The sequence below is a fragment of the Sphaeramia orbicularis genome, chromosome 16 (assembly GCF_902148855.1).
Source record: "Sphaeramia orbicularis chromosome 16, fSphaOr1.1, whole genome shotgun sequence".
Taxonomy (NCBI): domain Eukaryota; kingdom Metazoa; phylum Chordata; class Actinopteri; order Kurtiformes; family Apogonidae; genus Sphaeramia; species Sphaeramia orbicularis.
Window position 1 is genome coordinate 946,264 of NC_043972.1, and position 13,609 is coordinate 959,872.

Consider the following 13,609-nt stretch of genomic DNA (forward strand, 5'->3'; position numbering starts at 1 on the left):
GCGCAGATGTCCAATGGAAAAGCGACTATTGAGAAAGGCGGATGGCTGGCCAGGCTAGGGGTACTTGGCTAAAAACATATGTTTCAGGGGGTACTCGAGTGTACAAAGTTTGAGAAGCGCTGTTTTAGATAATCCATCTATCTACCGTTTCATCCATGCACTTCCCTGCTTGTTCAAAGGTTAAATGAGGTCCAGCCGACGTCGTGAAGGGGGAAATGTGGAGGCTTGTGACTCAGCCAGGCCTTCAGCCTCCTGATTAGCACAGCCGGCCATTGCCTTTGATTAGAACGCAGGAGAACAGAAAGCACAGACACATAAATGACTAAACTGGCCGGCGTCCCGGTGGTTCCGGCTCCAGACGTGCAGACAGCGGCTGTGCAGAAGAGCTCCTCACCTCAGCCTCCACCCCGCTGACTGCGCTCCCTCCACCAGCCCTGACACTTTCTACTTGTTCATCTTTAGAAAAGCTGTCATATAAGGCTGTGGAACCTGAGCATGAAAACACTTCACTAACCAGAGAAACTTTGGACTTTCTTGTAACGCAGAAGTGCTGGCGGCAGTTTTCCTCATTCAGTCACCTGTAAATCAAGTGCTGCTCTGGTGTCAGTGCAGCTTCTGGAAACAAAAAAGGGGCTGGAAAAGCAGGTAAATTATCTCACGTCACTCAAGTTTAATTTTCCCCCTTTTTTAAAGACAGAAAGTGAGAACATTCCTGCTGGTAGGTCGCAAGTCCAGCCAGAGTGCAGCCAATTTACCGTTCTTATAGTGGAAGTAGAAGGCAAAAAGGATTTTACTCGCCGCAGGTTGAGCCATTGCTCGACTTTTCAGTGTTAACTTAAGCTAATTAGTCAGACACCGTTGGCCCAGACATGAATTTAGTGTGGATTTAAATTTTATAGACATTTATTAATGCTTAAAGGCCTTCCTAAATTACTACATTTTCATAATGTTGTTGGCCAATTTTACAAGAAACAAATGAAATATTAAAGATGTATTTAGATTTTATTTTTTTTATCACTGTTTTGTTAAAAGGGTTTGTGCAATATTTCTACTTTTAAAAAACAAAAACAAGCACAAAAGTGTTTAGAATACAGAGGTGTGAAGTGCTGCTAAAGATGCCAATGTATTCTATGAACTGGACTTATTTACAGGGGATTTATGTGACCACTAGAGGGAGTGGTGAGTCCCTCTGCCAGTCTTCCATAGTGAGGAAAATGAACGCTTTGACCAAAGCATCAGACAGTGACCAGATGGCATGAGAACCACGTAGAAACAACTTTTACAGTCAGTGAAAGTGTGCTGGTGATAAAAGCCAGAGGCACTGTGGTTGTTTTCTCCACTGGACTCAGCTCTAAATGAAAAGAATGGAGTTTGTTACCAAGGTTATTATCGTTAACGAAAACTAACGAAATGACAAAAACTCGAATTGTACAAACATTTTCATTAACTGAGATAAATAAAAACTATAAGAAAAAGAAAAAAATGAAAACTAACTGAAACTGTACTGTGTGTTTACAAAACGAACTAAAACATAAAAATTATGGATAAAATTCCCTTCATTTTCATCTTTGCCAGTGTTGGATTGATATGAAATTGATTTATTTCCCTCAAGCAATTTTCTCTGCTGTCACCGTATGATATTTAAGGGTTTGTCACTTGTGTTCACTTGTGGTTTCCAGTCGTCTTCTGGTCCCCACTCTACCTGGAAACATGGAGACTAAAGCAGCAGAGTCCTGTCTGGGATTGATTTGAATAGGAGCACAGAGAAAAGATATAAAAAAAACTAAAACTAAGCATTTAGAAAATAACAAAAACTAATAAAAACTAGCAAACCTGCTCTAAAAACTAATTAATATTAACTGAATTAGAGAAAAAAAGTCAAAACTAAATAAAACTAAACTCTAATGACAAATCCAAAACTGTTAGAACCTTGTTTGATACTGAAATGGAAGTGTGTCTTCTACACGAGTGAGTTTGAATATGACCCTTATGAAGGTATAAGGTTATTATGGGATGGTATTATCTTTGCTAAATTGCTGTTTGTTGATAATACTAATAATAATAATAATAATAATAATACTAATAATAATAATAATAGATTTGATTTTTATAGTGCTTTTCAAGGCACCCAAAGTGCTTTTACATTATTGATCCATTCTTCATTGGCTCTCACATTCCCACTCTGGTGGTGGTAAACTACGTCTGTATCCACAGCTGCTCTGGGGCAGACTGAGGGAGGCGTGGCTGACAATTCACACCAAACAGCCCCTCCCACCACCACCGAACATTCAAACTAGTGAACTACGGTTCAGACTAAACTGTGACAGTTCTGACCCTGTTTGTTCGATTCCAAACAGATCTTTAGTTCAGCTATTGACAACACAAACCGATCAGAAAACACAGATGATTGATGGTTTTACTGTGACTGTTTTCTATATATATAAAGAGCTAAGCTAACAGAGCTATAATGTAAACTATCAGCTCAGACATAGTGTTATTTTGAGCAACTGTCAAAATAAACGTCTAAGTTTTAGTTTGACGGCACCCTAATACAGATGTGTGGAAATAATGAGCTTTATACTTTATTCAGTGACTGATACAGTTTGTGGACATATAGTGTCGATTTGTTCCCAGTGAGAAGCTGGAATATCAATACTGCATAAAACCACTTTAAAACTGAAGACACCTTCTGTTTGGTAAAACATGTCCCTCACATATAATGACATGAGCTAAAAAAACTGTTTTCAAATATTACAAAAACACAGTCCTACTTTAAAATGATGGATTATTGAAATGAAAGTGAGCAGCGGTTGAATAAAATCATTCTAATTTTGTTTTGTTTCCTGCCAACAATGAAACAGACTTTATAATATCTGGCTCATGCTGAGATTTTTCGTAATAGCGAGTCCAGGCCAAATCAGCATAACAATAAGGCATTAACTGGATGTGGATTTCAGGTCTAATTGGGCATTTGCTGTTGACTCATTATTGTGAGTGCCACTTGAGCAAACACCTTCATTTTGCAGCTACTTGATCTGAATCACTCAGTGCATCATTGACTGGGTCTGTGGGGACAGCGTCTGATGTCTGCTGTCATAAGTGTGTGTGCAGGACACTGAAGCCAGCTGCTCCGTCCTCACCTTTCTGTCCGCCGACAGCACAGCCAGCACATGAAGCAGAGTTTACTGACGCGCAGGTAGGAAGCTCAACACAACACGCCTCAGAGGTTCCACTACAGTGAGGACCAGCTCAAACTAAAAGTGTAGTAAATATGGAGGCAGATAACCTTTGCTTTCAACCACCTCTCATATTTACACAGCATGCAGAGCCGGCCCACATGCCTGAGCGCACTTTTCTCAATAAGATTACATCCAGGAAACATCCTCTGGACCTGGGCTTGGCAGCTTCAAACTGAATCAGCTGTTCAGCGTTTAGATCAATGGCATCTGTGGATAAACTGCTTACAGCTCATACTCCAGGTATCTGGGAAATGTACACTGGAGGACCGGACGAGTTGAGTTCACTTTAAAAATTTGAGGAAACCGCTTACCTTAAAAAATTAAAGAAACAAGTAATGAAAACCTGAGTGTCTTATAGTGATGTGCTTGACTTGAATGGAATTGATATTTTAAGTCCAACACACTAAACGCCAAGTTAATTTAACTGAAAATTTGTTGCAATGTCAGTTGTTTTATAGAATCATTAGACTGAATATTAGTGATGTGACGTTCACAAATGAATGGAATCTTTTGAATGGCTCTTTGAAATGAACAATGGGAACCGAATCTTTGTAAAGAGCCGTTTTTTTGTTTTTTTTTATTAGTAACAGTGATTAATCACAGTTGTGTTTTGTGCAATTTTTTCCGTATGTTTCCACACATTTATTGTTCTTGTTTTGAGGAGAATCAAATGTTCTTTCATCAGAAAATGTTTTATTTTCTTCTTCATTTTTCTTCTACAGACTAGTCCACAGAATGGACTGGGATGTTTTTGCTCCAGTTCCATCATTTGTCTCATGTCACCTCTCATGTCATGGATTTAACCCACACATTTGAACTAACCATTCTTTTTTACAGTAAGATAATATTTACTGCCGCACCAATTCAACACCTTTAAAATGGAATGTCAATCATCACATGTAGCCTATTTAGTCATTCAAACACTGGTGTTTGAAAAGAATGCAAAAACATAACAGAGCCAGTCTGTTGAACGACTCTTTTCAGTGAACGACTCCTGATTGAACGACTCCTTTCAAAGAACCAGCAGTTTCATCACTAGTGAATTAAACTGAAATGCCCGATTTGAATGGAATTACTATTTTAAGTCCAACACACTAAATGCCAAGTGAATTTAACTTCATATTTGTTGCAGTGTCAGTTGTTTTGTACTAGAATCATTAGACTGAATATCATCAGTTCATTGGACTCAATTCCAAGTTGATTTCAATTAAAATCTTTTGCAATATGATTTGCTTTGTATATCTGTTCAACTTAATATATTGTAGCGTGGATGGAAGTTATGCGGGAAGTTAGCTCACTGTACTTTGCCAGTACAGGAAGAGCTTTTAATTTGGCAAGGCATTAAAGTTTACATAGAATTAGCACAGTCCTATGTGCACAGTAAAGCCATAGTTGTTCCTGTGGCTGGGACTCCTGCTGCAGATGTACACAAATACACAAACCCAAAAAGGCCAATACACACTGACACACACACATTCAGTCCAAAAGAAAACACTAACAGCACAACCCACTGAACCCTGCACAGAAAAACAACACATTTACAACAACAGGAACAATACCCACAATGCACTGCACAGAGAAAACAGGTGTGGTCAGGACTAAAACTGAGGGATTTAAATCCATTCAACTGAAACGGTTTCATACTTTCCACTATGTCTACAAATGAGTAGAATAGACTGAACATTTTATAGGAATGGAATCACATTTAAATACATGGTAATTAAAGCGTTTTAGTAAATACAAAGTCTGGGCTTCCAGTGTAATAAGGAGGTTAACAAGTATACACCAACTCCTTTTCCAACCGAAGTCTACAAGCATGAGTTCAGAACTTTATGTTTGATGGTCACCTTCTGATGTGCTTCAGCTGAAGACTGGAACACTCTACAAAACACAATCCAACTCACTGTCCTCACATCTCTCACTGTTTTTAAGCAAAACCTGCAAAACATGTTAGCTGACTGTTGCACCTGTTGAGTGTTTCTCACATGTCTCACAAGTCGCTTTTCCATTGACCCTCAAATTGCACAAATATAACTTACGCATAAAAATGCATCAAATGGAAAAACGACAATTTCGCCAAAAGTCTCATTTTTCGATTAAAAGTTTTTGCGCTGGCAAGAGGTGGTTTTTCGGGCGTAGTGCAAATGGTATATCACACAAAACTGCAATGGAAAGAGCTTTTATCGCAACTACAGTCAGGTGAATTAACTTAAAAAACCAGATGTTGACATACGTTACAACAAGTGAAGAAGAAGAAACGTGTGTGTGTGTGGACACAGCAGGAAAGCACATCATTTTTTAATTTAGTACGAGATAGAGGGGGAATATATAATAATAATGAATATATCTGTAAATAAACACCATATTTACATTCATCTCCATGTTTATGGAATGACTTCTCGTGTCATCTCGTGATAATAAATGAACAAATCATGGCATTTGTGATTTAATGGAAAAACCGACATTACGCACTTCTGTTTTTTTATATTTAGTAAATATCGGTAAAGTTTTGTGCAGATGTCCAATGAAAAAGCGACTACTGTTTTTGTTGTAATGTACTTACTTAACTGTTGGTTTCTGTAATTGTTTACCCTTGTTTTTACTTGTAGCCCCCCCCCCCCCTCTCAAACAGCCACTGCTCTTTGATCAGGCTGCATGTGTAAATAAGAATCTGCTCTTAATTGCTTGCCTGGGTCAATAAAGGTTAACTAAAAAATAAAAATGTGAAGTCATTGCTTCCTTATTCCTCGACACTCTTGCAGTGTTATCTGCCGGTTCCTGGACCAGTGTAAAGAACTGAGAAGAGCTACAACACTGACAAACATCTGAAAAGAAACCACTTGCTTTAACCCTTTAACAACTGCAGTGTCTCTGCTTTTTACACTTTACAGTATTCAGATTACTGTAACTCCTGAACTGTTTGGGCTATCCACAAAATTCAAATGGGATCAAAAAGCTGAGATCCTGAGCTTTTCGACACTAGAGAACACTTTACAGCAGCAATGTGGGGCTGTATTACAAGTAGAAAGGAACTATTTCAGAGACTTCCACACAGAAATAAGCAAAAATATGAAGCCATAATATGGATACTGAATGTTCAAGACCAACAAGCATGATCAAAGTTTATTTCTGCAACTTCAGAAAGTTTCATTATGGACATTTAGTTGTTTCTGACAATAAATATGCTAAAACTTCAAGTCTGTTTTTCTTGTGTACTAAAACACAGTTTTAAACATTTATTATTTCTAATAATGATATTTAATGGCCAGATATCGAAAGTTTAGCTGTTTGTGAAAACAAAGGTGCAAAAGAATTGGCAAAAAAGACATTTTCTGACACTTTTACTGCAAAGATAAGATAAGATAAGATAAGATAAGATAAGATAAGATAAGATAAGATAAGATAAGATAAGATAAGATAAGATATGCTTTTCCTGATCCCACCATAGGGAAATTTAAGTTTACAGCAGCAATACGCAACACACCAGTGCAAAAGAAAGGCAGGTAGAAATACACATTCTTAAATTAAGCATAAAGTTTAAAGATATTTACATATTTACTTAGTGACTGCACATATCCATGGTAAATGGACTGAACTTATCTAGTGCATTTTCTACACCTTCATGGTGCCCAAAGCGCTTTACAGTTCCTCACATGGACCCGTTCACTCATACACCAGTGGGCGGCTGCTGCCATGCTGCCTGGTTCTACTGGGAGCAGTTTAGGGTTCAGTGTCTTACCCAAGGACACTTCGACATGTGAACAGTTGGAGCCAGGATTCGAACTGCCAACCCTTTGGTTATTGGACGACCCACTCTACCAACTGAGCCACAGCCACATGATGTGATATGGGGGGGGTGGAGGGTCACTGTGTCCTGTTATCCAGAAGACACCTGGGCGGTCTGTTATAATGGCAGTTTTAAAGGGTTAATGTGAAGCATTAGTGTAACGAGCACCTGCACTGACCATTCTACTTAGAACATAAAATGAGATTCTTCAGTTGAATTCGTCTTTTTTTGCCAAAATGACATTCAACAACAAAGTAAAGAACTTTGCATCAGTTCCAAAACAACTGCGATGTCTTCTTGATTAATAATTAGCTGCAGCAATCGATCATCCACATCTCAGTGGGTGCTCAAAGTTTCTGTTTGTGACGGAGTACAGTTCCTAGAATTCTTCAAAGCCTGTCAGACTCTTTGACATCTACTTTTGATGTGAAGACTTTGGAGAAAACAATGCCAGTAGAAAGTAGTGAATGGAACACGGAGGAATCACAGAGGCTGTCCAAAATGCACACACCTTCATCTCATTTGTATGATTCACTGCAAAAAGAGTTCATGGATACCAGAGAGTCAGCACTTCTACCTTCAGGTCTGAACACAATCATGAACATCATTCTCAATTTTCCAAAACATAGTGAATCTTTTAACCCAGGATGTTACGACGAAACTACAATTTTTTGGGTTCTTACCAAGATAAAAAAAAAAACACAACAACTTAGATTTAGAAGTGTTAGATAATTTATCTTGTTTTAAGTGTTCATTTCTTATGTGAAGTGTTCATGCATCTGTAGACATGCTAATTTCTAGATTTAACAGTCAAGAAATCTTGTCAAGTGAAATTATCTTACCGCATGGACTTGTTTTGAATACCTTTTTCCTCAAATTTCGTGTTTTCTCTTGTTCTTAGACAGCCTTTTCTGCAGTGTACTTTACTCATTTGCCTGGACAGACTTTCTGATCTTTTAAGTTTGATCCTAAATAAACCTGCAGGTGTGAAGCTTCACCCAGACTGAAGAATGGAAAAGCTCAGATTCTGGATGATTCTAAGGTTCAGAAACAGGCTATCGTCAGCCAGTAACCACAAAAAGAAGATGAGGGACTCAAAGAGGGGGAGCCCAGCCACAGTGGCACATGGGGAAAGGAGGAGATGAAGGTGTTGGATAGAAACATGGTCTGACAACGTGAAAAAAGTGAACCTGACAGAATGTGCACTGTATGTACAGGTCGGTTCAACAGTATAACGGTGGTAAACCACGTCTGTTCATCTGCTGTTTCACTCTTTCAAACCTGTGCATATGCAGTTTGGACGGCTCGAACTCTTTCACTGTTTGTGCAATTGGAAAAATTCCAACGGTTTCTGAAACCTGAGACATTGCACTTTAAAGGTTTTATTGGGTCATTACGGTAATTTCACTCATGCCTGCACTAGAAGCTGGGCAAATGGACTCACTCACAGGATATTTTCTAACCTTTTTATCGTCAAAATATGAAAAAAAAGTCCAGGCAAACCATTTTAGACTTAGGGTTTAAAGGGTTAATACTTAACCATCTACTAAATAAAGTATAGGGATTCGACATGTGAAGCCAAAACTACTGAGTAAAGTGTGGAAACGCCTTTAGATTTGTCCACTACTCCAGTGCTTCATGACCTCTCTTGTTCAGATGTGCAGAAAACTGTGGTCAGGTCTTGCAAAGATAGTTTTTAGGAACAAACCAAACAACTTCCAGAGACTAGACCTCATTTCCTCCCACTGTAGCTGTGGATGTGAAGCTCTGTCAGCAGTTGTATCAGTACTAGAACATGCAGTAAATTGTAAATGACAGCTAGACTTTGAAAGATCTGGAGGAAAAAGTGCTCTGAGAAAATGGGCAAATGGACTCAGCATATTTTTGAACCTTTTTATTATCAAAATAAGAAAAAAAGTCCAGGCAAACCATTTTAGACTTAGGGTTTAAAGGGTTAACACTAAACCATCTACTAAATAAAGTATAGGAAGTTGACATGTGAAGCCAAAACTACTGAATAAAGTGTGGAAACGCCTTTAGATTTGCCCACTACTCCAGTGCTTCATGACCTCTGTTGGTCAGATGTGCAGAAAACTGTGGTCAGGTCTTGCAAAGATAGTTTTTAGGAACAAACCAAACAACTTCCAGAGGCTAGACCTCATTTCCTCCCACTGTAGCTGTGGATGTGAAGCTCTGTCAAAAAGAGCCTTTGTTGCCAGTCCGTCCACAGACACTAGTTTAGATTTGGCCCAGTATCCTGACAGCACTTATCCTCTGTCAAACACATGACACCCCTGTGCTCCGCTCACTCCTCTGGTTTCACTCCTCCTTTACTCGGTGTCTCTTCCCTCACAGACTGCCTTCCTAAGGAGCTGCGTACGGCCCTGCACAAAACCTCGCAGCGCCTCCACGAGCCGCCGCCACAGATGGGAAGTGGCCTGTCCCCCGTCTCTTCCTCCCACCCTGCCCACATTCCATCCCTCTGGGCTCGGCAAGGAGGAGAGTGTTGCACATTTGCCCCGAAGTGGGACGACATGTTGTACAGACGGGGGGGGGGGGGCAGAGAGGAAAAATGCTGCAGCAGAGCATCCCATCCCGTCCATTAGGACAGTAAACATCAGCACCCATTCCAGTTCCACTACCACAACGGAAATGCTTCCTATTAGCACAGAACGGATGGAGGTAGTGTGGGGGGGGGGCAGTGCTGACGTTATTTAAGAGAAAAAAACAACACTGACACTTTCTTGCAAAAACTGCAGACATGGCTACACACACACACACACACACACACACACCTCCTTTCCGTCTTTCCCTGCTACTTCCTCTCCATCCCATGGGTCTCTCGTCACATCCTCCCCACTGAGACCCACCAAGACTCAGGTGGGCCATCCAGTTTCCAGCTGTCATGCTAGCATCATACCCACCTCCCCTTAAGACACTGAGTCGTACACACACACACACACACACACACACACACACACCGTGCATACTGTAAACCGGATCTGCTGTAAATGCACACACATGCTGCCATGCCTGCACATCTGCCCATCGCCTGCTACTGGCTTACGTTTGTGTGGTACGTCTGGGGAATACTATGCACGCTCAACCACACACGTACCCTGACAGAAGCGATGTATCTGAAGCAGGAGGAGAGGGGGGGTGGGGTGGGGGGGGATGACAAGGGATGCAGGACAAAATGAGCGCCAATCTCAGTGTTGCCCTTACCTTCCAGGAGGAAACAGCTCACCTGGATGCCTCTGAAGAGCAGACAGAACGCATTCAGGCCAACCTCTCTTCCTGCAAACCAGCTGAAAACATCTCCCTCCCTCCCTCTTTCTCGCTCTCTCTCTCACTCTCTCTCCTTTCCCTCTCTTCCGCTCCCGTTGCAAGCTGGAAATGATGAGATTGTACTATAAGCAGAGGGGGGAGTGAAATCCGAGGTGGCGGAGGAGTGGGTGTTTGGAGGCTGCGCTGTTTCTGGACGACAAGACAGCCCTGCCAGGATGAGAGCATGCTACTCACAAGGGGACACCAGGGGAGGGGGGAGGGGAGGGGGGTTAGGACTAGGTGTGATGCAGCAGATGGGAGAGAAAAGACACGGCTCCGCGGACATCCTGAAACCCTAGAGGACCCCCGTTCAGCTGAGATGGTACAGCCCAGAGGAGTTTAAGGAAGCAAACAGTGTCTGCAGCAGCCGCTAGCAGCCCAGGCTGCAGCCATGCAGCCGCAGCATGTGTGCATGTGTGACTGTGTGCATGTGTGACTGTGTGCATGTGTGACTGTGTGCATGAGGACAGGAGCTGAAGGAGGACCAGCTGCCCTGGGCTGCGCTGCTTTAGCACTAGCATCACAGATGACACATAAACCTGGCATTCTGGGTAAAGACAAACACTGTCTGCAGCAGTGGGATGCTACAGTAGGATTAGCATGAACTGCAGAGCAGCCATGGAATTTATATCCACCTCCTTATTATTGAAGAATGCAATGTTCACTCATTAGTTATGTTTTATTCATTTATTTGTATTTATTTATTTATGTTGTTTTTAAATTGTATGGCTTTTTATGTTTTTTTAATGTATTCTTGTATTTTCTTCTTTTATTTGGGTTTTATTTATTCTTCTGTACAGCGCTGTTTTCTTTTTTGAACAGTTCTATGTCCTTAAATCTGTTCTGTATTTCATTCTTTTATTTGGGTTTTAGTAACTTTTCTGTACAACACTTTGGTCCACTGTGGTTGTTTTACAGTGCTTTACAAATAAAGTTGGATTGGATATTTTTTTAATATGTCAGAAAGCAGGATTAACTACCTTTACCTCAGCTCTTCCTCAGCAGCTTGCTCATGACCTTGATCATTAATTAAGACTCTAGATAGAAGAGAGGGAGGACTGAGTGGAAAACACTCAACATTTTATCATGATTAAATGCCTCATTTCAGTCAACAGATAATTATTGATCACATTTATGACCTCTTTCTAATGAAGACCAGGAGGGGTAAAAAAAAAAAAAAAGTGGAATTTGAACGCTTCATTTGTCAAAGCACACAGATGATTAAAGTTCAACATATAACAAAAAACAATCAATAGAACGTCATGGGATCTCATGGGACAGTGTTTGTAAACCTTGGGGTCGGAACCCCACATGGGATCACCTGGAATTCAAATGGGGTCGCCTGAAATTTTTAGTAATTGATTAAAAAAGACAAATAAAACTCACTAATAAAAAATATACAGTGAGTCGAGAGAGACATAAAAAACATGACAAACTCTGAGGCTGAAACTGAAGCAGTGAATTGATAAAAAATCCAAAAAATTAAAACTTACTAATAAAAATTTACATTATATAGCCTAAATGTTGTCTAAAATTAACGTTCATTTGCAACATATTATAGCAAATTATTACATGATCAAAAACAAATTGATTTTAGAAAAAAAAAAAGTCTCAGTTTTGAATGTCTGGGATCGTCAGAAATATGTGATGTTAAAATGGGGTCAGGAGTAAAAAAAGGCTGAACCACTGGTTGAACCCCTTCATTCAGATGTGTCACTGGTTTAAGACGTTTGTGGCACAAGATGTGATCAGTTTGAGAAAGAACAGACTATACCAAACAACTGAAAAAGGGGACTGGGAGCAGTTAATGCAGTGTTTTTCCACCTTGGGGTCTGGACCCCACATAGGGTCGCCTGGAATTCAAATGGGGTCGCCTGAAATTTCTAGTACTTGATAAAAAAAAATTTTTAAATTAAAACTTATTAATAAAAATGTACATTACATAGCCTAAATGTCATCTAAAATCAACATTTATTTGCAACATATTATAGCAAACTATTACATGATCAAAAACAAATTAATTTCAGCAAAAAAAAAAAAAAAAAGGGTTGGGAACCACTGACTCACTGCTACAACTCAGATTTCCCACTCTTACACTGAACTGTGAATGCAGCGTGGCATTTACAGGCTGCTGTGTACTTTTAGTCATTGGGTTATACAGGTGTTTGCTCTAAAAGTGGCTGATATCATGCAGTTTTTTTTCTTTTGGTATTACTGTAGATTTTTTGCACCAGCTTATGTCACCTGCAAACACTAAGCCGAGTTGCTAGAACTTACCAAGTCCTGCAAATCGCCTCCAGTGAAGATTACACCGGCGGCTGCTGTGTGCGAGGCAGAAAGAGTTTGCCGCTTGTGTTTCACTTCAAGACATTACATTTCTACTAAATAATTGGATGTTTTTGTGTCATTTGGACCACATTTCATTATTAACCCTTAGGGGTCTGAGTCTATTTTTTTTGAGTACTTTTGATTTTGCCTTTATAGAAAAATGTTTTCCATACCCATGTTGGGTATCTTTTTTTTTTTCAGCACAACTTCATCTATATCATCAGGCTATTATATTTTCATTTTGACCTACTATATCAACATACAGGGCCAAAAAATACACAAAAAATATAAAATCCGATTTGACAAATTAAGTAATTAATTCCACAAATAACACAAACATGCTTAAGGGGTGTAAATTTTTTATATTTGCTATGTAGGCTACTTTCATGATGGTCTGCATTCGATGTAAAAGAAAACATTCTGTTGGATAGTTATCTTATTGGTAATGATGAAAAGTCTATCACTTTTACACAGTCCTCATGCAGATGAAATATGTAGAAGAAAATAGTCAGATGTAAAAATCTGCAGAACCTACATATTATAAAACCAATAGTTGTCAATTTAAATGTAAAAAACCATCATAAAGCATGTAGGTGCTAAAACACATGCACACTGCCACACTGTGCTGTTTTTGTCACAGTTTGTCTACATGCATATTAATAATTTTTATGGACATCTTAATGATTTTGACAATGATCTACTGGTAAAAATGTAACTCTGCATTTAAAAGTCAGCTACTGTGAGAATGACTTGATTCATTCATTCATTCATTTTTTTATTTATTTTGCAGGATGATGGCTGATGATATATCATGTGGAACTAAAGATGCATTCTGACTTCCATTCTTCTTGGACACATTATAAATCCATCTGAAGACAGATACAGTGTCTGGGGCCAATACTTTTATGTTTATGGTGAAAACATGAGC

General features: G+C 39.5%; 1 protein-coding gene across 4 annotated transcripts in view; it reads right to left on the reverse strand.

The window, feature by feature from the left end:
- Positions 1-13,609, reverse strand: part of cdk14 (cyclin dependent kinase 14) — a 461,964-nt gene that overhangs the window by 321,275 nt on the left and 127,080 nt on the right. The window contains exon 1 of one of the 4 annotated variants that reach the window (XM_030157364.1): positions 10,274-10,501. The exons of 2 other annotated variants lie outside the window; for them this stretch is intronic. The gene's annotated coding sequence lies outside the window, so the exon portion shown is untranslated. Of the gene's footprint in view, positions 1-10,251; positions 10,502-13,609 lie in introns of those variants that run through there. One more of the 4 variants, XM_030157363.1, reaches the window with a different exon arrangement.